The sequence below is a fragment of the Rhinolophus sinicus genome, chromosome 14 (assembly GCF_057876585.1).
Source record: "Rhinolophus sinicus isolate RSI-liver-muscle chromosome 14, RSI-T2T, whole genome shotgun sequence".
NCBI classification, from domain to species: Eukaryota; Metazoa; Chordata; class Mammalia; order Chiroptera; family Rhinolophidae; genus Rhinolophus; species Rhinolophus sinicus.
In genome coordinates this window covers 174,005,320-174,030,190 of record NC_142514.1, presented here as the reverse complement: position 1 = coordinate 174,030,190, position 24,871 = coordinate 174,005,320, and the positions used below count along the sequence as shown (strand labels likewise).

At 47.4% G+C, this 24,871-nt stretch overlaps 1 long non-coding RNA gene across 4 annotated transcripts; it reads left to right on the top strand.

Moving 5' to 3' along the window:
* Positions 1-858: 858 nt before the first annotated feature.
* On the top strand, positions 859-20,192 carry LOC109455075 (uncharacterized). Of its 4 annotated transcripts, XR_016018364.1 has the most exons (5): positions 859-1,302; positions 6,527-6,711; positions 7,507-7,619; positions 8,489-8,698; positions 9,489-20,192. It is a non-coding gene; the product is annotated as an uncharacterized LOC109455075 (long non-coding RNA). The 4 variants fall into 4 exon arrangements; XR_016018362.1 differs by having other exon boundaries at positions 7,507-8,698; XR_016018363.1 differs by having other exon boundaries at positions 6,527-7,619.
* The last annotated feature ends 4,679 nt before the right edge of the window (positions 20,193-24,871 follow it).

Sequence of the window (24,871 nt, the reverse complement as noted above, 5' to 3'; positions counted from 1 at the left end):
GGATGGTGACAGGGAAAGTTGGTCCTGTGGAGGGGCCCTCCCTCCATTCCCTGGCTGCAGGGGAAGGGGTGCCCATGGCAGCTCTGGATGGAGAGTTGGGCTTTGTACCCCTCCAGAGCTGGTCCTGGGATCCTTCCCAGGATTCCAAAGGGACATCTTTGCTCCTCCCACTTCCCTTCTCTCCCCCTCCTTGGCTCTGGCTCTTCTGGATCGAGAAGAAAGTGGTCTGGACACCTGCTCATCTGAAGTGCTTGCTTCTGGAAGGGACTTCAAACATCTGTTGAGCTGGGGTCCTAAACCTTCTTTCCTTCAAAGCTCACCTGGGTCATCAGGTGACCCTATGTATTGTGTTTTTTGCAACAGTTTGTCTTCTACAAGCCACATTTGCAGGGCAGCAAATGACCTTCACGTGCCCACTGAGTGTAATGTAGGGACTAGAAGTCCTGGGCATGTGATCTGGAATTGGGGTTGGGGTCTGTGATGTCACCAACAGCCAACCACAGTCCCTGACAGTTGCTATGACTCTGGGCAAAATCAAAGGGACTACTACCGTGTTTTCCCGCAAATAAGACCGGGTCTCATATTAATTTTTGCTCCAAAAGACGCATTAGGGCGTATTTTCAGGGGATGTCTTTTTTTTTTTTTTTTATGTACAACAATCTACATTTATTCAAATACAGTCACGTCACCTTCTTCTGAAACATCGTCATAACGTACTAAATGCGTCCCTCTGGCTGACGGTCTTCACTGGGGCTTATTTTCGGGGAAACGTGGTGAGCTTGTGCAAACCATCCTCTGGGGAGGGGTGTGGGGGACTGACTTGATTAAACTTTTTAAAATCTTAAAAACAGGATCCACACAACCGCCTTCATGGTTCCCAGCTTGGCAACCATAGATCTGGTTCCGCCCCTCATTTCCATGGTTCTAGGGGTCTTTTCTGAGCTCACCCAGAGAGCCCGAGGAAGGTGAATAGCGATTTCTTCATTCATTTCATCTTCATTCTTCCCTATGTGTCAGGTTCTGTCCCAGACGCCAAAAATACTACTACAGTGAGCCAAATCAGATGCGGGGCCTGCCCTCATGGAATTTATGGCCTAAGGGGAAACAGAGATTAATTGATCACAAGAAGAAATGTAAAATTATATGGCCAGGTGTTTTTCTTTTTGGAATATTAATCTTCCTTCCTTCCCCAGCATTTCCTCTTCCTTTATAGGGCAGTTGGACTCAGAACATTCACTGCTGCAGGGAAAGGATGACCCAGTGGACATTCTTGCCTTTTGAGCGTCAAAAACTGAAGCCTGGGTATGTGGGGGAGGGGGGGAGGGGTGGAAGGAACTGAAGATTTGGAAGATGTAGGCTGCCCCAAGTCCCCAGACCAGGGCAGAGTGATGGGGGAGGAGCACTGCCGGGTGGGCAGTGGAGACTCCAGTGTTTGCCTGACTCCTCCCTGCTCCCCACCCTACTCAGCCTGGAGGACATGGAAACAGAGGTGACCTATGTCTCCTCCCCCAGAGCAAAGCGTGGGGAGGTGGAAAGAACCCAGATTATTCCCCTAGCCATTATAGCACTGACTGCATAGCAACTCAGAGCAGAGTCTTAAGGGAGCCTCGGTCTCCTGGGGCCGCCCAGCTCTTCCACCACGAGCTGAGGCTCACTGGGGGCAGGGGCCACCAGTCCCCCCATGGCCCCCTGCTGCTGGGCCCATACCTGCACTACCAACTGGTTTGTGCACCTTTTGTTTAGGGGAGGAAAATATTCCTCTGAATGTCACTTTTTTTTTTCTCCTGACACAAGCCTATTAGTCACTGTGGCTCCTTGAGCTCAGCGGCACCTGGCATTGTTTTTGACAATCTAACAGGCCGGGCACTGCTGCTGCCCCTCCTCTGACCTACCCATGCTCACCCTGAGAAAGAGGTGCCTCTGCGTAGGGCCTAGGGGGTCAGGTATGCGGAGGGGACAGAGGAACCACTAGCTTCACTCTCAGACACAGGGTGTCCCCTGTCCCTGAAGCCACGGCGGGCTGGGCCGGCCACTGGGCGCCTGCCTGGTAGACGCAGAGAGTCCTGGAGTGGGAGTGGGAGGCATGGGTAAGCCTGGCCATGCCCCTGAGCTGGCCATGTGACTTCCATAGATCAAGTCTCTTTCTGAGCCTGTTTCCTCATTGGTAAAACAGGGACAGTGTCAGTGTGGTCGATGAGACAAAGACTGTGAAAGACCAAGCTCTTCATCACAATGACATGAATAGACGCCCGAGCACTTCCTGTGCTGTGAGCCACGCACTTCCTGTGGTGGGAGCCGGCCTGGCCTTTCTCCTGTCTTTCTCCCACATCCTCATGAAATGGGCATTCGTATTATCCTCATTATGTGGATGAGGAAACTGAGGCACAGAGAGCTATTGGGGAGGAAAACTTTTCCTTCTGCACTGCTAGGTTCCTTGGCTGGTGTAATACTCAAATTAGCACAAGACAAATTAACAGGAGGAAAAAAACTCCAAATTTAATTATGTACGCATCGGAGCCCCTTAAGAATATGGGACTCACTGTCAGGAAAAAAAGGCTTATATGCCATCCTGAGCTAAGGAGGAGGAGGCAGGGGTCTGAGGCTTCAAAGGGAAGAAAGACAATTTACAGGAAGATGGGAAGAGCAAATGTTTGGTAAAGAAATGTTTGCCATGCCATGCAGAGGCAGTGGCACACAGAGACAACTTGATGTCCAGGCCCTGCCAAGCTCCCGCCCCCTGGTCCTCCCCCCCCCGCCCCCCCACTTACCATACCTAGCCCATATTCCTTGTGGTTATCTCTGGTGATAATTGTCTTCCTGGGCCAGGCCCTCTATCTAAATTCTTTTAGGTAATTAATTGGGAGGGGAAAAAGCTCTTCCTGAGTCTTTTGGGCCTTGATTGTCGTCAGCTCAAAATAGTCCACATACCAAAGAAGCACGTTCTGGAGAGACATGTTCTGAACCCCTTCAGAACTCGAGGAAGCTGCTGAAGGTCACATAGGATCTGGCAAAGCTGGGCTCCCAGTCCAGGTTGTCAGGCGTCAGAGCCCGCACTCCACACCCTCTTCTATACTGCAGGGCACTTACAGAGCTTTGCCTGGAAGTGGGGGCCCAAAGGGCCTCTGAGACCATCTCGTCCACTCATTGTACAGAGGAGACTGAAGCTCAGAGAGAGGAGCAGACTTGCTTAAGTTCTTGCAGAGGGCCTGGACCTCACACTGATGTGTACAAAATGTCAAAGACGTGGGCTTTTGGACAATGTGTTTGAATTCATAAAAAGGGCTTTCTGAGGATGTCAGAACTTCCCCAAATAGGATACACTAACTCTGAAAAGTGCTGGTCCTGAGGGATCCTTGTGGAGAGGGGAGGGGATTATGCTGGGCCTTTGAGGACCCCTCAAAGCTGCCTGGAGCAAAAGGAACTAAATGGGGCCACCACCCCCTTCGCTTGCCTGGATTTGAATCCCAGCTCTGTCTAGAGAAGGAAGTGGTCCAGAGGAAACAATCAGAATGAGCACGCAGGAGCTCACTGCAGCGTGGTTTCCAAGAATGAAACATCCAGAACCACCTAAATGTGCAACAATAGGGGCGGAGGGTTGGTTGATGGGGCATTATAGAAGACATTTAGTCTTTGTCCCGGCTTCCTGACACAGAGCTCTGAAATCCCTTGTAATTTCCTGAGTGATAAGGGTGATAGGAACGTCTGCTGTTCTAATGAGGCTCTTGGTGGGCCCCTAGATAGCTGCAGGATGGGGGCTGGTCACCAGAAAGACCAAGTCTTGATTAGAAGCCTGGAACATTCAGCCACACCCCCAATTCAGTGGAGGGGTGAGGGGCTGGAGATTGAACTAATCACCAATGGCCAATGTTTTACTCAATCACGCCTCCTAATGAAACTCTATAAAAACCTCCAAACCATGGGGTTTGGAGAACTTTCCAGTAGGTGTTCAGATCAGGTGCTGGGAAGATGGCACTCCTAGCGAGGGCATGGAAGCTCGGCACACCAACCCCCCAGCACCTTGGCTACACAGCTCTTTCATCTGGCTGTTCCTGAATTGTACCCTTTACACTAAACCAGTAAACGTAGGTAAACTGTTTTCCTGAGCAGTGTGAGCCATTCTAGCAAATTATCGCACCTGAGGAAATGGTCACGGGAACCCCTGATCTATAGCAAGTCGTTTGGAGGTCCAGATGGTGTTGGAAAAGACAGCATATATTTGGTGTCAGGGAGGGAAAACACCTCAATAGTTAAATATACTGCTGCGCTTTGTTTGATTCAGAATACACAGTAACAACAACCATCAAAACCGGCATTATAGAAAGAGTAATGGTGTAGGAATATGTTTCCAGGATAAAGTGAAGATAAAGTAAGTCACAATATAGGTTGTGCCACCTGATCTCAATTTTGTTTATTAAAAAAAGATGTACATGGGGTATATGTATATGGGGTTATGGTTTCTTTCCACTTTATTTGTGCTTTCTTACACTTCCCAAATTTTGTAAAACATACACAGCTCTTGTAATCAGCTCACCTGCTCAGCTGGCTACCTGCCAGGAGGCAGGGAGGTTACTCAAGCAGCAGATGGAGGCAGGGTGGTGTCCAATTTTTTTCCAGGGGCCTCTGAACTCTTGAATGTTTTCCCAGACTAGGATCTGAGCCCCCAGACCCAGCTTGGCCCATCTGCAATGTGCCAGGGTAGGGCAGGAAGCAGAACCACCATCTATGGTCCCTGGGGAACTTGCCTGTGTGCAGTGCTTACTGAGAGTCTGGCTTTTTCATACATTCATTCACTAAAAATTTACTGCGCACCTACTATGTGCCTGGTATGGTTGTATGTTCTGGAAATACAGTGGTCAACAAAATGAGGACAAACGTTGTTGTCCTCACGCTTATATTTTTATGGCACCAACAACGAGCAATTGAATAAACGCATAGTATAATGGCAAATGAAAAGAGCCATGTGGTAAAAAAGTGAAGCCAGAAAAGACAGAGAGGAATGAGAGGGTGCTGTTTGGGGTGGGCTAGTGAGGGAAGACCTCTCTCTGAGGATGGGCTATTGACCAGCCAGGTGAACACCGAGAAGTTACCAGCAATGGGAAGAGTAGGAGCAGAGAGTTCCAGGTCAAGGAAGCAAAAAGTGCAAAGGCCCAGGGGCAGGAGTGACACTTGAGGATGAGGAAGGAAGGGCAGTGCTAGAAAGACATGGTGGAGGACCTGACTGGATCTCATCAGCCCTGTGGGCTAAGATAAGAGGCGCTGGCTTTTGTCTTTTTTCCCCTGGGTGAGATGGGAGCCTCCAGAGGGCTTTCAGCAAAGGATTGAGAAGACCTGACTGATGTTTAACAGGATGGCTTTGGCTGGGGGTGGTGGCTCCTGCAAGAATCCATGGGCAAGAGGATGCCACCTGGACCACAGGGGTGGTGGTGGTTGGGGGAGGATGTGAGACGAGGATGGATTTGGATGTTTTTTGGAGTTGGTATTAAGGACCAGCCACCCAGACTGTTTCATTCATGTGGCAGATACTTACGGAGCACTTACATGAGAACAGCTGTGAACAACACAGACAAAACTCCTGACCCTGCAGAGTGTCCACTTGAGTGAAGGAGAGAGATGTTAAAGAAATAAACGAGTGAGTGATACAGTCAGATGATAGTGAGCACTGTGGGGAAGAATAAGGCAGGGAGATGGGGTTGTAGGTACCCCACCCCACATCCATACTCCATTTCCTTTTCCTGCTCAACTTTCCTTGTATTCTATAGCACTTATGTCCTTCTAATTGTCTATATGAATTACTTCTTATGTTTAAAGTTTACTTTCTGCAACCCCCACCCCGCCCCCGCCCTCCTGCTGGAAAGGAAGCCCCATGAGGGCAGGGATTTTTATGAGTTGGCTCACTGCTGTCTCCCCAGAGCCTAGAACATGAATGAGTAGATAGGAGTATCTCCCCCCACAGAGCCCTCCCACCCTGAGGCCAGCAGCTCCAGTCTAGCCAAGGGACAAGGTCGGTCTTCTTCACTCTCCACCCAGTCACCCAGGCTGGGCGTTGGCAGGTAGATGGGATGCTTCAGTCTGGGTTATATTGCACGGGTCAGCCATGGAGTCCTGTTGCAGCGCCCGGGGCTGGAGGCACAGAGGGCCCCTCTCTCCTCACCCCTTCCCTGCCACTCCCCAGGATCAAGGGCCATGGCTTTTAAGTCAGGCCCGGATCCTCGAGGCCAGCAGCACTTGTACTGCTCTGGAACAGCGAGAGGGGAAGGTGCCCTGGCACTCACTCCCCAACATTTTATGTGGGAATAAATTTTCAATTACCTTTGGATAAATACCAAGAAGCATGGTTGTTGGATCATATGGTAAGAGTATGTTTTGTTTTGTAAGAAACTGCCACACTGTCTTCCAAAGTGGCTGTATCATTCTCTTAATTTTTTTATTTTTTATTTTTTAAGAAACCAGATGCTTGACCCGCATTATCCCAGTGTGAACTTCACTGGTATCTTCTAATCTAGTCCTCTGTCCTCTGTATTTCCAGCACACTGACAAGTAGTTTTTGAAGCTCAATCAAGTTCGGCTTTTTTAGCAAGACGACCTCACGGTGCTTCCTGTTTCCGTCAGGAGGCACTTAATGGCCGCTCGTACCGTCTCCAGCTTGGGAATGTTAGCAGCTGTGGATGTTCAATATCTAGATCCATTAAATCCATCAGGGGTCTCAAAGTGGTAAGATTCTAATCCTATCACCGCTTCCTTATTTATTAGCTGGAATACTTCTAAAAAGAGAAGTGTCCCTCATCTGCAATTGGGGTACCCAGCAGTACAGTTTGTATGCAAAAGGCTCTATTCTTTCCCTTTATTTACCAACTAATTACCTTTCAATGGCGTGATGCTAAGTTAACATTTGTAGAGCCTTACAGATCACCAAATGTTTTTATCAACACCATCTCATTTAATTATCACAACAACCCTGGGAAGTAGACAGGACAGATGGTGTTATTTTTCAATTGTTTATTTATTTTTTTTGCAGATGAAGGGACTAAGGTGCAGAGAAGTTAAGGGACTTGCCCAAGCTCAGAGAGCTACTAGAGTAATCATCACCAACATATAGGGAACTCAAACCATTTCTCCAAATGTGAATTCACACATTTGCTTCTCACAGCAGGAGATAGGAAGGGAGCAATGATTGTCCCCACTTCGCAGATGGAGAAGCCCAGGGCCCAGAGAGGTTAGCTCCTAACTTGCTCAAGGTCAGATGATAATAATAGTGATTATTATTTATTGAGCACTTACTGTGTGCCAGGTGCCTTGCTGACTGCAACATAACAGCGTTCTGCCATCTGCTGTGTGAAGGGTTCTCCTCACATAAGGCACATTGACTCTTCATAGCAACCTTATATGAATCCTGTGTGACAATGGAGAAACTGAGGCTCAGAGTGGCTAGGCTACATTCCCCAGGTCACTTGTATGTGACTGAGCTGGGTTCCAGTTCAGTTCTGCTCTGTATTACGCTATCACCAGACAGTGCACAGCGAGGACGGGTGCTCAGATCCCTGGACCTGTGTCTACGCCCACTCCTCTTCCCCTCTCCAGCACCGGAGAGTCTGACGCAGAAGAAAGAACTTTGCGCGTGGGTGAGTAGTCGCCTCCTGCCTTCTCTACCCTCTGATTACCAACCCAGCAGCCAGAGAGAAACTACCGCCTTTGGCGTTAATTGACAAGGGGAGAGAGAGGCGACAAAAAAGGATAGAACTCTCATCACCTGGCAAAAGAATTAGTGGTTTTAGTGACTCCATGACGTCTCCAGATGTAGCTGGCTCGGCCTTTAATTGCAGCTCTCCACCACTTTGCTTCCAGAACAGAGACATTAAGCCCACTCAGCCGCACCACCATTGAAAGTGCAGGTCCTCCTGGCCTAACTGGAAGAGGCAGGAGAGCTCCGCGGGCCTGGGAGGGGCGGCGCGCAGGGTCTGCGGCCACCAAGAAGCCCACTTGGTCAGGAGCCACCCTAATGCCCATCAGACATCATCACGAGGGCCTAAATCATGGTGGCCTGAATAATTAATAACGGTGATTCTGGGTCAATGCCGTCGCTGCTGCTGTCGCCACGGGCTGGCATGAACAGTCATGAAACGGGCGTCCTTAAAGGGGTGTTCTCTTCTGATGAGATGCTGTGGCCCGCTTCCTGCACGGAGAGAGGGCCTTTGGAAGACAAAGGAGATGGGGGAGAAGACAGGAGGAGATAAAACAAGAATCCAATTAAACCCTCAATTCGAGCAGAGTAAATGAATTTGACTTTAGGTGATCAAGAGGGAGAAAACTTCTAATTAGACACATGGCAATCCTGGGGTTGAGCACGCTCGTGACCCGCCCTCTTGCCCGCCCCTGTCACTTTTTAGATAAATGTTAAGGATTAGAATGAGATGTAATTAAAATCCATCAATCCCATACACTCGCTGCTGATGGGGTTTGATGACTGCTCACCTACTTTCTCCTTTGTCAGGAGCTCCCGCCCCCTCCTAGCTTCTGTGTTCTGATTGGCTCTTGTCTCCAGCCAATCCCTTTTGAGCAGCAGGAAGGCTGAGGCAGGAGGGGCAGCCCTTTGGTTATCCTTCTTGAAAGGCCAAGAGAAGGTCGGGATCAGGGCTTATACGGACGTGGCACACTGGCCAGAAGTTGTAAACTGGAGGTCATCGGACAGTCTGGCCCATAAGTGAGTATAAAGAATTTGAAATGCATTTCTGGCACTACTAAATCTGGATATTTCACATAAATAGTTGGATTTTCTGGTTTCTTTTGAAACATCAAAGATCTGGCAATAATGGGCCTTTACATATTCCCACACAGTGACAATTGGCTCAAAAGCTGAATAGCAGCCACCATTTAGACAAAATGCTTGTGCCCCAGCTCATGACATGTCCCATCTGGCCTGACTCAGTTATCAGAGTGGCTGTTCAGCCCTCGATGCGTTTGAGTGTATAATGTCTGATTTAGGTCTCCAATCTCTAGGTGAAGGGAGATGCGTAAAGGTTCATTCTGAACCTTCCACCTCATACCTTTCCTCATGCTGAACCCTCTGCCTGGAAAGCCCGTCCTCATATGGAATCCCAGGCATCCTCCAAGGCTCTATTCCAACGCCACCTCATCCAGGAAGAATGTCCCATCTCCCCAGCAGTAATTTGTCTCTCTCTGCTCTGGCTTTCGAAGCGCTGGGTGTCTACCCTGAGACAGCACCTCTCTGGTGTGGAATGGTGCACCTGCTTTTCCCAATGGGCTGTGAGCTTTCTAAGAGCAGCATGATGTCCGATTTGCCCTGGCTCCCTCTAGGGCCAGATGCACTTGGCCTGGCCTACGACTGACACCCAGTGAATGTGAATTGAAGGGAACTGAGCACATCCTAGGGCAGGACCAGCTGGAACAAACACAGGAGTGACGAAGGCCCCTGCTGCCTCTTTTCCAGGCCCCCTTTCCCCTTCTCATGTCTCTGTTTTCTTCTTTTGCAGGCCCTAGGCTCAAGGCTGAAGTCATTTACAGAAAGGTGTTTGGAAATTTTCACATTACCATGGCCCAGCAATTCACCTGAGTGAGGAGAAGCAATGCTTAACACAACGGAGAGATGTGCTAATGGTGGGACCGAAGGCACATGACAGTGGATAGGTCCATGGGGGAGATCCTTTTGGAAAGCGAGTTCTACCGAGTGACAAACACAGACCATGATTTGTGATACAGTCAATCTAGTTCCCTCACCCAGCTGTGACCCAGTGTCACAGGGCAATTTACTTGACCTATCTGAACTTCAGAGTCCTCCTCTGAAAAATGATAATAATATTGTAGTGTAAGTACCTGACATGAGGCTTTTGATTAAAGAGGCAGCCATTGCAAAGACATCCATCTTGAATAAATATATTGCTGGCTACACAGCTAGATAAAGAGCCAGGCTGTCCCACCCTCCCACCCATGGATTCCCCTTTAGAAAGCCCCGGGTGACCTATAGGACTGACTGCTGGAGTGACCTTGTGTGTCCCTCCCAGCTTTAATTCTTGCTCTTATGTTTAAAATTCACTGATAATATGTAAACCCTCAAAACCCTAGGCGCCCTACCCTCAACCTTGATAAAGGCAGGACCCCAGATCCATGCTCTCTCCCTCCCAGCAACCTTACTTGGGGCCCTGGGCAAGCAGTGGACCCTTCAGGGCCTGTGAGTAACTAAACTTGTTTTGTCAAAGTCCTGTTGTTGCTGAGGTGTGTCTGCAGCCATAAGAACCACAAGGATCTATCCAGCTACACCTTTGGCTCTGGTGGTGAAAATGTCTGTAGGGGCTGTCACAAGTAGTACAGGCCCAGGTGAGTGCCACCAGGCATTTCTAGCTGATAGCATCACTATCGATAGGCCGAGACTGACTCGAAACAAATACCTTGTGGACATTTCTTAAAAAGTTGAACTTTTGGGCTGGCCTGGTGGCTCAGGCAGTTGGAGCTCCATGCTCCTAACTCCGAAGGCTGCCGGTTTGATTCCCACATGGGCCAGTGGGCTCTCAACCACAAGGTTGCCGGTTGGATTCCTTAAGTCCCGCAAGGGATGGTGGGCAGCTAAGGATTGAACACGGCACCTTGAGCTAAGCTGCCGCTGAGCTCCCAGATGGCTCAGTTGGTTGGAGCGTGTCCTCTCAACCACAAGGTGGCCGGTTTGACTCCCTCAAGGGATGGTGGGCTGCGCCCCCTACAACTAGCAACGGCAACTGGACCTGGAGCTGAGCTGTGCCCTCCACAACTAAGATTGAAAGGACAACAACTTGACTTGGAAAAAAGGCCTGGAAGTACACACTGTTCCCCAATAAAGTCCTGTTCCCCTTCCCCAATAAAATCTTAAAAAAAAAAAAAAAAAAAAAAGTTGAACTTTCCACATGACCTGGCAATTCCATTCCTAGATTTAAGAGGAATGAAAACACATCCACACAAAGACTTGCACACGAATGTCCACAGCGGCTTCCTTATTCATAACAGCCCCAAATTCAAAACATAAATGTCCATCAACTGGTAAATAGATAAACAAAGCCTGGTATATCGAGACAATGGAATACTATTCAGCTTTCAAAAGAAACAAGCTACTGAGTCGTACCAACTAGAACATGGATGAACCTCAAAAACATACTGTGTGAAAGAAGCCAGACACAAGAGACCACATTTTGTATGATTCTATTTATATAGCATGTCTAGAAAAAGCAAATCTACAGAGGCAGAAAGTAGGTTAGCGGCTGCCTGGGGCAGGCAGGGGGTAAGATAAGGATTAATGTAAAAGAGCACAGGGATCCTTGTGGGGCGATGAAACTGTTCTAAAACTAATGATGGTGGTTTCACTACTTGGCAAGTTTACTGAAAATCATGGCGTTGTAAACTTGAGATGGGTAGCTTTTATGATACGTAAAATATCCCTCCCGAAAGTTGTGAAAAATCAACTTTTGCACAGAGTGGTGGTGCAACTGATATGAGATGGTACCCACATGGTGTGTGGCTCAGTCCTTGGCATATCCCAGGTGTTTCCTAAACGTTTGTTCTGCATGTTTCCTTCTTCTGAGCTGCCTTTGACTCAGGGCAGTTCCAATGATTGGGGCAAAACAGCCTGTGGTTTCTGGTTTTCATCCACGGCATTGCCTTCCGGACACTGTTTAAATGTCTGGGCCTTACCCCTCCAGGCTCCACGGGCCTCCGTGTCCTGTGTCCTGTCGATCCTCCTTCTTCGATGGCCTTGTGCCTGCCTCCTTCTGGGGCCTCCTCCACCCCTGACTCTTACTACGTCTTTCCAAAACCACTGTGACAGCCTCTGGCCAGGCCTCCTCCTTACCAGTGTGTTCTGCCTCCTCATTATCCCGCACAAGCTGCCAGGATTCCCTTCAGGAGCCCTCGCACTCGCAAACCTTCGCTGACTCCCCAGTGCCTGAAGGAGAAAGCGGAAGCCATCAGCCTGCAGGCTCTGCGCTCGCTTCTCTCCCACTCTCTGATTTCACTTTCTTTGGCTCCACCTTCAAATGACTTTCTCCCTGGCTTTGGACTGACAACGTGTGTTCCACCTCGGCACTTTCACCCGTGACCTTCCTCCTGCTAGAATTACCTTCCAGCCACCCTGTCCTGGTGAGGCTCCCACCCTTCTTGGAACACCAGACACCCGTGACACTCATTTGAGGGGAAGAAGGGAGTTTGGAGCCAGGCAGAGCCAGCTGGTTCTAGACCTGGCTCTGCCACCTGGCTGCCGAGACACCTAAGCATCCTGAGCCTCTGTTTCCTCATAGGTGAAATGGATGTGGTATTAATACGTAATATCTAGAACAGGTTAGTGTCTTTCTTGCTCACAAGATTGTGCCATCTGAGAATGCAGGGAGCATGAAATACACATCTCCCCACCCCTCTCCAGAGTGTAAGTCCTGGAGACGTAGAACAGTGCCTGGCACAGGGCTGTGTTCAATGGCTCATCTGTGAATGAATGAATGAATATCTTGGTTGTTTCTTTTCCTAGTGCCTGGTATGTGTTTGGTAAATGGCCCTCTCTCTCTTGCCTGCCATTCTTCCAACAAGCATTTCTTGGGTGTCTACCATGTTCTGGCTGTTGGATGTGGGGTTTAGGCTGCAGAAGGGCTGTGATGGGGGGCCCTTTCTCTGTCCCATCCTTGTTTCGCCTCAACCTCCTGACTGCTCCCCTCAGGCCTGCCTCTAACCCTTCAGACTTGGTCTACTTGGTGTTTGACTCCTGGCTTTTGAGTGTGGAGGCGGATGGATGTCATCACCCATTTCTTTATTTATTCAGCACATACTTTCTGGGGTACCACTTTGTGCCAACCAATGTTCCATGCTGGAGACACAGCAGAAAGCAGGACAAACAAAGATCCCTGCTTTCGTAAGCTGTTTTCTAGTGTGGGGAGAAAGATGACATAGTAACAATAACTAACTGAATAAGAAAACTAGTTTTTGGAGTCTCTGCTGGCAATGAGAAGTGCTACAGAGAAGATCAAACAGGGAAGCATGCGGTGACAATTTTGAAGAGGGTGTCAAGATGGACTTCATGGAGAAGATGACATTGGAGCAGATGCTTGAAGGAGGAGCCATGATGATATCTGGAGGAAGGGTGCTCAGGCAGAGGGAAGAATAGTGCAAAGGCCCTGAGGCAGGAGCCTGCCACGTCAGGGAGGGGAGGGGAGGCCAGGTAGGTGACGGAGGCCAATCAGAGGCCATAGTTAGGACTTGAGCCTTTGTTCTGGGTGTAGCGGAAGTCATTGAAGTGTTTTAAACAGGGGAGTGAAGTGATCAGACTTATATTTTCAAAGGATTCCCCTGGCTGTTGTGTGAAAAACAGCCTGTGGTAATAGTAGCTAACATTTTTCAAGGACTTGCCCTGTCCAGGCACAACCCCAAGTCCTTTACTCATTTCAACTCATTTAATCTTCACAACACATTAGGTGGCTACTATTATCCCCATTTTCAAGAGGGGGATAAGTGAGGCTCAGCAAAGCGATTTGCCCAAGTTCACACAGCTTGTAAGTGACAGAGCTGGGTTTGAAGCGAGACAGCAGTCCAGGCCTGGTACTTAAGTGCTTCCCACTTCTCTGCACTGCCTCTGGGGTGGGTGAGAGCAGGGCTGTGAATTCAGATAGACCTAAATGCAAAGCCTTGCTCCACTTGCTAGCTGGGTGGCCCCGGGCAAGTTCATCAAACTCTCTGTGTCCTAGTGTTCTCATCGGCACACTGGAGAGAATACCAACCTTAGAGGTTGCCAAGATAAGACAAGGTCACGTGAGTAAAATTCTTTGTGAGTGGGGATAGGATTTCCTTAAGAGGTGAGGCTTGGATGCTCAGCCTGAACACGCCCACCCCCACCCCCAACTCCCTCTCCTGTCCCTCAGCAAGGAATGTGATGAACTTGGATGATGGTTTCTCCCTGTGGGACTGTGGCCCACTCTCTTCCTTTCCCTGGGCCTCATTTTGCCCTCTGGAGAGAGGAAGGGCCCATGTGGTACTAACCTATGTCTCTCCCCTCTCTGCAGTTTAATGATTGACTTTGGCCTTTGCCTACCCTCCACACCCAACTGCCCTCATCCATGCAGCTCTGCCCTAGGGCCCCGAGAAAGGAGAGCACCCAAACAAGGAAATAAAGACCTGACCAAAACTCCAGCTCCTCACCCAAGGCCCTGCTGCTGGGAGATGGCCAGGCCTTCTCATGGCCAGAGATGTTTAAACCCTTTGCACGTAGGGACTCCACTGTGAGAACTGCCTGCATGGCCAGTCGGGAACAGCTGTGCTGTCCCAGCATGCCCAAGACCCCCAGGGGCCTGAGCAGATGGTTTCTCTCAGACTCTAATTATCCACCTGCCAAGAGCCCCAGAGCCCCAGACAGGCCCTCACCATGACAGTCAGCATCCATCTTCTTTGCTGTGGAGAGGAAGCAGAGCAAGGAAGGAGGGCAGCAAGCAAGTGGACCCACCAAAGGGGAGGCCTGTGGCCTGGGGGTGTTCTGGGAAATGACCTCAAGGAATGTGTGTTTGTTTGGGAGAAGTGGCCCAGCTCAGCAGTCAGTTGTTCTAGTTCTGACTCTGCTGTCTCCCAAAGAGTTTGCTCAAACTCTTTGGGTCTCTGTTTTGCTGTCTGTTAAATGGGTATAATATTAATCTCTTCCTCCCAGGGGGAAGGGTGGCTCCAAGAGAAAGGCTGGGGTTCAGTTGATGGGAAAGCTCATCCATTGCTTGGACACGTTCTTCTATCCTGGCACTGGTCATGCTGGCTTATGACCATGATTTCCTTGTCTGTCTCCCACTAGCCTGGGTGCCAGAGAGGACCAGAGCTGCGTCCGATTCATCCAGTGTCCCCAGTGCCCTGCACACAGCATGGTCCATAGTTGGTACTCTGTAGTCAGTTGCTGAAATGAATAAGTGATGGCAAAAGTTTTCCACTGAGTATTTATTTTTCTTTCCTTTCAGGTTGCTGTCAGGGTTACTCCTTGGCAAAATGGAGATTAATGAAGTTTGTCTCAGAGCCCTGCCCGCTTTACTCTCTATGTCCTTCTCTCTCTTCGCTTGGTATCTTCTGTCCTCTTCTGTCATCAGTCAGCTGTCATGGAGGAAATGATTAGTGTTTCTAATTTATACTAAAATGAAAAGGACTGATAGGACTATCTGTCATTCTTTACATTTCTGTGATGGACAATCTATAATCCAAAGGGATAAACCTAATGGTCAACTGCAGACAGTTTAGTGCCCCTTTCCAGCCTCGTCTCCTGGTACTCATTCTTTTTGCTCTTCCTCCTTTCCCCGTCTTGTGCGTTTCTGGTTCCACCACACCAGAGAGCTCAGTGGCTCACTGGGACTTCAGAGATGATCCTGGTCACCCCAATACAGAGTGCAAAAGAGGGTCCTCCAACCTCGACTTGCAACTCCTCCAAACAGGAAGTGCACGTGACGGCGAGCTCACTTCCTGTTAAGGCAGCCCATTCCATTGCTCTGACTAAATGCTGACACTTCTCTCCTTTAGTCCATTTCCCCGTCTGCTCTCTGGAGCAAGAGTTAAATAGACTAAATTTGTCCCCTTTCACATAATCGCCCTTCCCCTAAATAGAGACATCTATTCTTGCTGAATATGTCCTGAATGTACTTTCCTTCCTCTTAGCTTTGCTCTTTCTCTCTCTCTCTCTGTGCCCTCTCTACCTCTGAGGTCACTTTCCAGTCTGAGGTCATACCTTGCTCTTGATTTATTTGTAGAGCGAATATGATAGCCAGCACCCTGAGTCCAATTACCTGGGGATTCTTTCCCAGCTCAGAAATCCTTTGAGGAATGGGTTTGGGGAACTGTCAGCGTTAGTGAAATAATAACAGCTAAAGTGTACTGAGTGCCAAGTGCTGTTAGAAGGAGCTTTTAATGGATTGCCGAATAAAATCCTCCTAGTAATGTGTCGAAATAGACACTATCCTTGCCCCCACTTACAGATGGGGAAACAGAGGCACAGAGACTTTTTTTTTTTAAATAATGTCCCCAAGGTCAAATAGCTAAAAGTAAATAAAGCACGATTCAAACCTAGCTTGTCTTATTTCACAGGCCATACTCTGACCACCAGGGTCTGCTAAACAGTTGATGCTGTCATCATGCAGGTCTGCATGTGACTGTATGTCCACACACTCCCCACAACACACCACACACACACATACATGCCAGATCCCCCCATACATACAACATACCACCACCACCACCACACACACACACAGAACTTTGTTGGTCTGCATAGGTTTAAAGTGTAAAATCTGATCAATTTTGACACATATTTTCACTCTTTAAACCATCATTGCAATCAAAATAATGAGCATACCTGTCTTCCCTAAATAATTACCTCACGACCTTCTGTGAGCTCTCCCTCCAAACCAACCCTCACCCCCATCTAGTCAACAACGGATCTGCTTTCTGGCTTCTATTTTCTAGAATAACTGGAATAGCCTATGGTATATACACTTTTTGTCTGGCTTCTTTCACTCAGCATAGTGATTCTGAGATTCGTTTACACGGTTGTATGCATTAGTCACTGTTTTTTATTGCCGAGTAATATTTCATTGTCTGGACGTATCACAATTTGTATATCATTTACATGTTGATGGATACCTGGGTGGATTCCAAGTTTTGGCTCTTACAAATGAAGCTGCAATTAAGATTCATGTACAGGTCTTTGTATGGACATATGTTTTTTATTTCTCTTGAATAAATAGGAGTGGAATGGCTGGATCATATAATAGGTGTACATTTCACTTTTTTGAGAAACTGCCAAACTCTTTGCCAAAGTGGCTGTACCACCTTCCCCCTGCCAGTAGTGTATGACAGTTCTACATCAGCCACTTCCTCGCCAACACTCGGGATGTACAGTCGTTTTAGCTGTAGCCATTTGAATAGGTGTGTAGCGCTATCTCACTGTAGTTTTAATTTACATTTCCCTAATAAGTGCTGATGTGGAACATTTTTTCATTCACCTACATGCCATCCACGTATCTCCTTTGGTGAAGTGTCTGCTCAAATGTTTTACCCATTATTATTTTTAAAATTGGGTGGTTCAGTTTTGATTTTAAGGTCTTGCTCCTCACGAGACTGTGAAGGTCTGTGAAGGTAGGGACTCTATCTGCTCTGTTCATGGTTATAGATGAAGCTCCAGGGCCCAGTGCGATGCCAGGTGTGCAGTCAGCAATCAATAAATGTCTGATAAAGTTTGAAAACATTTGAGTAAATTAGTGAATGAATGAATGAATGAATGAATGAATGAATGAAGATCTGCTGTGTGTGGCTAGCGTTGACTAGATATACGTGGAGCAAGGTCAGGAGAACCAGCACAAGCCTCAGTAGAGGGGGCAGGTAGAGTCAAGAATGAAAGGGAGACGCCGAAGACGGAAGAACAAGATGGAGCCCACAGAGACTCAGTCCCTGCGAAGACACCTCTACATCTACCTCCAGCTCCTTCAGGGTGGCCAGAAGGTTTTACAGTTTGCTAATTCTGTCTAAAGTGTCAAGGACCCTTTTCTGGGGCCCATTGCAGGTCCTATCCTATTCCCCTTCTACCCTTCTCTGTTATCCGGCTCCCCTCCTGACACCGAAATTGGGAGCCTTACCCCGAAGGAATGACTGACTTGCTAAGAAGGGGAAATGACAGGCCTGGTGAGAGAATCCATGGGGAGATTTTAGGGCATTTTCAGTAACAGCTGCGTGCCCTGTTGAGACCAAACAGCTCCAGGCTTTGGGCATAAAATGACGTTGCCCAAGAGCTGAGCTGACTCCATAACCACCAGATGGAAGCCACGGCGAGCTTCCTGCAGGACAAAGTTCATGGGAAAACCTTCCAAGGAGTCTAAAACCCAAGCTCCTTCCTCCCCACCTGCCCTCCCTGCTCTTCTCAGAGGAGGTCTTACGCCCAAGAAGGGCATCACATTTAGACTTTTAGAGTTATTTCCCGATGATGTTTTTTATCAGTTACTGGACTGTGGGTAGATGGCAAAAGCATTAATTAGTTAAAAGCAAACATTAAAAATAGGCCGTGAGTTCTGCAACCCTGCTTTGCCATCTTGTTTGCTTTTAATATCTGGTGGGCCTCCAAAGAAGGACTCCTTGAAGTTTCAGGCCCAACGTCTCTGGGGCTAAAAATTGAAGAATGAGCCCTTCACCACCTTCCGGCCCCACCAGTCCTTTCCTCCACTGTCCTCTCCCCGAGTTCCAGCAGCCCCAGCTTTTCAGAGAACCCAGGAGGCTTTAGAAGAGCAGATGTGAGCTCAGAGACCCTGGGAGACCTCAACACTCAGCAGTCTGTTTGGACTTAGAGATTATCCCAACTTCCGGTTAAGTACAGGGCAGAAGCAATGAATCCTGTCTTGCTGCTGAAGAAATAAAGATGGAGATGAATAATTGTGGTTGTCATGAGTGCTGTTTGCCAAATATGTCTGCCTCTCTGTTTTCTGAGCACATGTTAGGTTTGTACGCCCAGGACCCCTTGTCGTTGGGTGGGGTCATGTGGCTATTTTGACCAATGAATTGGGAGCTGCAGTGATGTGGGTCACTTCCAGGCTAGAACATTTAGTTGTAGATACAAGGCTTTCCAGAACATTCTTTCCCTCTGCAATGGTTCCCATTGCCACCAGCAGGGTGTGAGGTGATGGCTGCTCCATTAGCCTGGCTTCCTAAGTGAGAATGACACCAGTAGAGATCCTGACGGACCTGTGATGAACATACAGTATGAGTGAGAAATTTGCCTCTGTGGTTGTAAGCCACTGAGATTTGGGGGCTCTTTGTTACTGCGGCATCATCAGGCCTATGATACAGAAAAAAATAACCCCATTTGTAGGGCCTCTTCTACGCTTCAAGACAATTGTGTGAAATATCTCATTTAATCTGTGCAGCACTTCCATGAAGGTGTAGTCATCAATGCAGTCGTTATGACTGTCATCTTCCAGATGAGGAGACTGAAACTGAAGAGGAAGTTTCATCCACCCAGTCACCCACCTGAGCCAGGATTTGAAAACACGCTTCTAACTGAAAAGCCTGTGCTTTTCCCCAACAAACTACATTGTCTGAATTGCCCAATAATGAGCTTGGTGGTTTTCCCTACCTGCTAATGTCTAGGTCCCAGCTCTTTGGGGTTCATCTTTTGGGGACTGGAGCCAGGGAGTGGGGAGATTCTGACACTGGCCACCAGCCAGGTTTTCCGTGGGTGCTGTTCATGGATGTCTTCTTCAATCATCCATCAACAAATGCAAATATTTACTGAGCATTTACTATCATGACAGCCTCTGTCATGGCAGAAGCACCCAACAAAGCCTGGATCATGAACCAGGGAAGGGTGGGACAGAGGAGCAGGGAGCCAGATTGTTAAGGGTACCAAGGCCACTGTCATGGAGGGACCAATGTGGAGGGAGGGGCAGCATGATGGGGCTCAGAGTGAACAACAGCAACAGTAACAGCCCTAGTCACTGTCTAGTGAGCACCGACCGTGTCTCAGGCATTGTGCTAAGGGTGCTTCCTACATAATATCATTTCCTTCTCACCGCTGCTCTCTGAGGTCACCATCATTAGTCACATGTTACACACAAAGAAACTGATACTCAGAGTAGAAGTAACTCACTGAAGTTTACACAACCAGTGAGTAGCAGGTATAGGATTTGATCCCACATCTGTCCATTCTATAGCCCATGATCTTAGCTCATACTATACCCTATTTCTCCTTTTGAACTGATGGGTGTCCGTCAGTCACTCTGTGCACATTAGAAAAGCATGCTCTCCCCGTTGGTGGGGACAGCCCAGTTTCACAAGGCGAGGTGACCTTGATGGATTGGGAAAAGATACTGCTAGGCAAGTGCAGGGCAGCCTGAAGTTTCACCAACACCTCATCTTGGCTGTACCCCTTGTGTGGGGAACCACCTGCAAACCTGTCCAGGGCGGCCCTGGAGGCAGGGTCTTTGTGATGCTGAAGATTTACACTAAGGCTTGAGGTCAGGAGGAGACTGTGATTGAAGTAGGTAGTGGTTGTAGCTGACTCTGGTTTCCTAGAGGCTGGCCTTTGTGCCACAGGAGGAGATGCAGAAAGACAGGCTGGAATGGCACAGGTGGAGAGGAGAGTGGCCTAAACCAAAGTAGAAACAGCAGGGGTGAAGAGAATGGTGAGAGAGTCAAGACAATTTAGGAGGTGGACTGGACAGAGTTGTGACTAAGGGGACGTAAGTTGATGCTCAAGTTTCTGGCTTCAGTAACTAGGGGGGTTTGGGGGTGGTGTGAGCATGGAGAAGGGGGTGGACAGAAGGACGAAGCCATATCTTAGAGTTGGGGTGGGTGATAGGATCAGTTTTGTAAATGTTACTTTAGAAGCGCCTTTCAAATCTTTGAAAAGATAACCTCACAGACCTGTGTCTTCCCTTCTCTTAGCCAACAGCTCTAATTCCCTCTACTGTCCCTGACATGGGTCAGTTTAACTGTTTGAACACTCTCTGTGTTGCCCGCATCTCACCTGTAGTCCTGCACTCAGAACTGAAGGCACAGTTGCGAGGATGGTGTGACTACACTGGGTACAGGCCATTCCCTCGCTGTTCTGTGGGTTGTGCTGAATTTGCTTGACAAATGCATGACACTGTTGACTCATTTTGAGAGCGTGCTTACTAAGGCTCAGAGATTTTTTCACTTGTGTTCTCCTGCTGAGATCCATCCTCCCTCCGATCCCTGGTCACTTCTTGGACATGACTTTAAAATTGCCTTGACCTCACCTCTTACTCCAGCTACTGCTGCAGTGACCAGTTCCATGCAGGCTTTATGCAGGTTTAATCAGACAATATTGCCATCGAGTGCCTCTCACTGCCTGTCCTAAGACCTCTCTTTTGCTCCTTTTGGAGATGCCTGTGGGAGACCTCTGATACATAGTCACCTCCAAGTATGGGGAGTTCATGCCTGTGGAGACGCCCTGGATCAATGGGGTTGGGGGCTGATGGATAATGCTTCCTTGGACAATCATGAGATTAATTTCTTGAACTAGATTTCCCTCCCTCCCAAGGAGATGGGATTCCAACCTGTCTTTCTGCATCTCCTCCTGTGTGACAAGACAGGCACTCTTCCTGTCTTGTCTTTTGGATCATTTGGACCGCTTTCCAGATAAACTACCTGCCCACGTCTTTGTCTGGGGCTTTGCTTTGAGGGAATCCAGAATCCCTCTGGTGGTCTGAGGGAGAAAGAGACTAGCTGGGTATGAAAATTAGTGGAGTAAGACAGTCCAGTATTTTCTAAACTTGGACAGCTGGCTCTTTGAATAGAAGGATGAGACTTTACATTTATCCAGATCATGTGAAATCTAAACCCAAAATGGTCTGGTGTCTGAACTAAGGCAGAGAGGTTGGATCAGAGGATCGAGCATTGACCTTGCCAGGTGGTTTTATTTCCTAAATCGGGGGGGTGGGGTGGGTGGGAAGGGGATCTGTTTCCTTTGGCAACTCAGAAAGTCTCCTAGAGGGTCTGACAATTTTCACTTGCTCCTGGAAGCCTTTGGAACTTTCCTGAAACTTTCCCAATGCTTCCTTTTCAGGCTTAATCTGAAAATATCTATCCCCCACACACACATATCTATCAGTGAGCAAGTCGTTTCGCTTGTTCCTTCCCAGGTCTCCGAACTTGAAAAAATAATCTAGAGATTTTGTTTTTCAGCAGAATTACAAAAAGGACAGTGGGAAGGCAGCCAGGCAGGAGGCCAGGAGGGATGAAGGGAGAAATGCTACCCGCTGGGAAGAAAATAAAGAGAAACAGCACGTCAGAGTCTGGGGAGGAGCACGGGTCACCTGCCATGGGAGGGAGAGCCCCACGTCTCTTTCAGCTGAGGGACCTTAGCCAAGAACACGAGGCAGCCACTGCGAGACCCATGCGGAAAGGCAGGTCTGGTGGTCAGAGGGAGAAAGAGACTAGCCGGGTACAAAAACAAGTGGACTAGGTTGGGGGGCCTTTGGGATGGGGGCTACTCACCTTGTAACCCTCCTCCTGCATCATGCTCTATGACAGGGGAAGAAGGAGCAGACAAGGTCAGCTCGGTAATGCAAGTGCCAGGAGGAAGGTCTTCAGGTCTGACAACGGACACTCATAGACTGACATGTAAATCCTTCCTGATCCACTAACGGGTCAGAACTGGGCTCAGGTGACCACAAGGATGCCGAAACAGTACTAACCTGAGTCTCAGTTCTGCCTCTTAAGAGCACAGGCCCCTCTCTGAGCTTCACAGATGTAAAGAACCATTACAACTTAATGATGAAAAGACAAATAATCCAATTAAGAAACGGTCAAAGGATCTTCTCCAAAGAAGATATACAACTGGCCAATAAGCACATGAAAAGATGGTCAACATTATTAATCATTAGGGTAATGCAAATTAAAACCACAATGACAGACTCCCTCACACCCACTCAGATGGGTATAAATAAAAAGGCCCATCAGAATAAGTGTTGGTGAGGATGTGGAGAAATTAGAAACTTCATACATTTCCAGTGGGACTGGGGAGTGGTACATCTGCTCTGGAAAACAGTCTGGCAGTTCCTCAAAGGTTAAACATAGAGTTACTATCTGACTCAGCAATTCCATACTTAGGTATATATCCCAAGAAATTAAAACACATGTCCACACAGAAACTTCTGCATAGATATATGTAATAGTGTTATGCATAATAGCCAAATGTGAAAACAACTCAAAGAACGAATGGATAAATAAAATGTAGTACATGTACACAACAGAATATTATTTGGCAGTAAAAAGGATGAAATACTGATATATGCTACAACACAGATGAACCGTAGACATGTTATGCGAGGTGAAAGAAACCAGACACACAATGTTACATAATTTCTGATTCTGCATATACGAAATGTCCAGAATAGGCAAACCTAGGGAGACAGAAATATTAGTGGTTGTTTAGGTGTGAGGGGTGGGGCTTTGGAAGAAATGGGCAGTGACTGCTAATGGGTATGGTTTCGGGGGGTGATAAAATGTTCTGAAATTGATTGTGGTGATGCTTGCACAACTATGTGAATATACTAAAAAACACTGACTTGTACACTTTAAATAGGTGAATTATGTAATGTAGCATGTAAATTATATCTCAATAAATCTATTAAAAAATGAGTGCATTTTCTCTGCTGATGAGTGATGTTGAGAGCCTGTTCATGTACCTGTTGGCCATTTGCATGTCTTCTTTGGAAAAAAATGTGTTCAGGTCCTTTGCCCATTTTTTTAAAATTTTGTTGGTTTTTGTTGTTGTTGTTTTTTGCTATTGAGTTATATGAGTTCTTTACATATTTTGGATATTCACTCCTTATCAGACACAAGATTTGCAAATATTTTCTCTCATTCCTTAGATTACCTTCGCTTTTGATGTCAAATCCAAAAACAACCATTGCCCAGACTTTAGTTATTCAGGGTCTTTTGTGATTCTGTACAAATTTTAGGATTGTTTTTTCTATTCCTGTAAAAAGTACCGTAGAATTTTGACAGGGATTGCATTTAATCTGTAGATTGCTTCCTCTAATCATCAGGGAAATGCAAAACCAAACCACAACGAGATATCATCTCACACCTGTCAGGATGGCTGTATCAAAAAGACAAGCGATAACAAGTGTTGATAAGAATGTGGATATGGAGAAAAGGGAACCCTTGTGCACTACTGGTAAGAATGTAACTTGGTGCAGCCACTGTGGAAAACAGAATGGAGTTTCCCCCAAAAATAAAACATAGAACTATGACTCAGCAATTCCACTTCTGGGTATGTATCCAAAGGAAATGAAAACAGAACATCGAACAGATATCTGCACTCCCATGTTCACTGTAATATTATTCACAATCGCCATGACAACCCAAGTGTCAGTCAATAGATAAATGGATAAAGAAGGTTTCGTGTATATATACAAGGGAATATTACTCAGTCACGAGAAAGAAGGAAATCCTGCCTTTTGCAAAAATATCGAAACACCCTGAGGACATTATGTTAAGTGAAATAAGCCAGACAGAGAAAGATACATATTACATGTGGAATCTGAAAAAAAAAAAAAAAAGTCAAACTCATAGAAACAGGGAATAGAACAGTGGTTGCTAGGGGCTGGGGGGTGGGGGAGGTAGGGGGAGGATGGAAAAGGGGTACAAAGTTTCAGCCGTAAGAGGAATAAGGTCTGAGAATCTAATGTACACCATGGTGAATATTGTTGATAGCCCTGTACTGTACAATTGAAATTTATTGAGAGCAGAACCTAATGGAGAGAAAGAGAGAGAGACAGAGAGAGAGAGAGAGAGAGAGAGAGAGAGAGAGAGAGAGAGAGAGAGAGAGAGAGAGAGAAACATGTGACCTGATGGATGTGACGATAATTAACTAGATGGGAGGACCCATCCACAATATATTTATATATCAAATCATCACAATGTAAATTTTAAATATCTTACACTTTTATTTGTCAATTATACCTCAGTAAAGCTGAAAAAAAGAAAAGAAAAAAATGAGTGCATTTTGTTGTATATAAATTTTACCTCAATGAAGTTGAAGATGCTCATGTGTATGTATGTAAGTGTGTGTTTGTGTGTGTGTGTGTCTAGTAGGTACTGTTATCTACGTTTTCAGATGAAGAAACTGAGAAACTGAGCCACAAGAAGTTTAAGTGACTTGCCCAAGGGATCCAGGTCCCCGCTGAGACTTGTTCAAATGTCAAGCGTCCAAGTCAGGTGGCTTCAGTAGCAGTGGCGTCAGGGTGCTGGTACATGAGCCACGGCAGCAAATCAAGACAGAAGGCAAGGGCCCTCCATTGGCTGCTGGGTGAGGAGAGACCTGAGAACCACTTGGATGGGAAAGGCCTGCAGAAAGCAGCTATTGGGTGCTGCTAGGTAC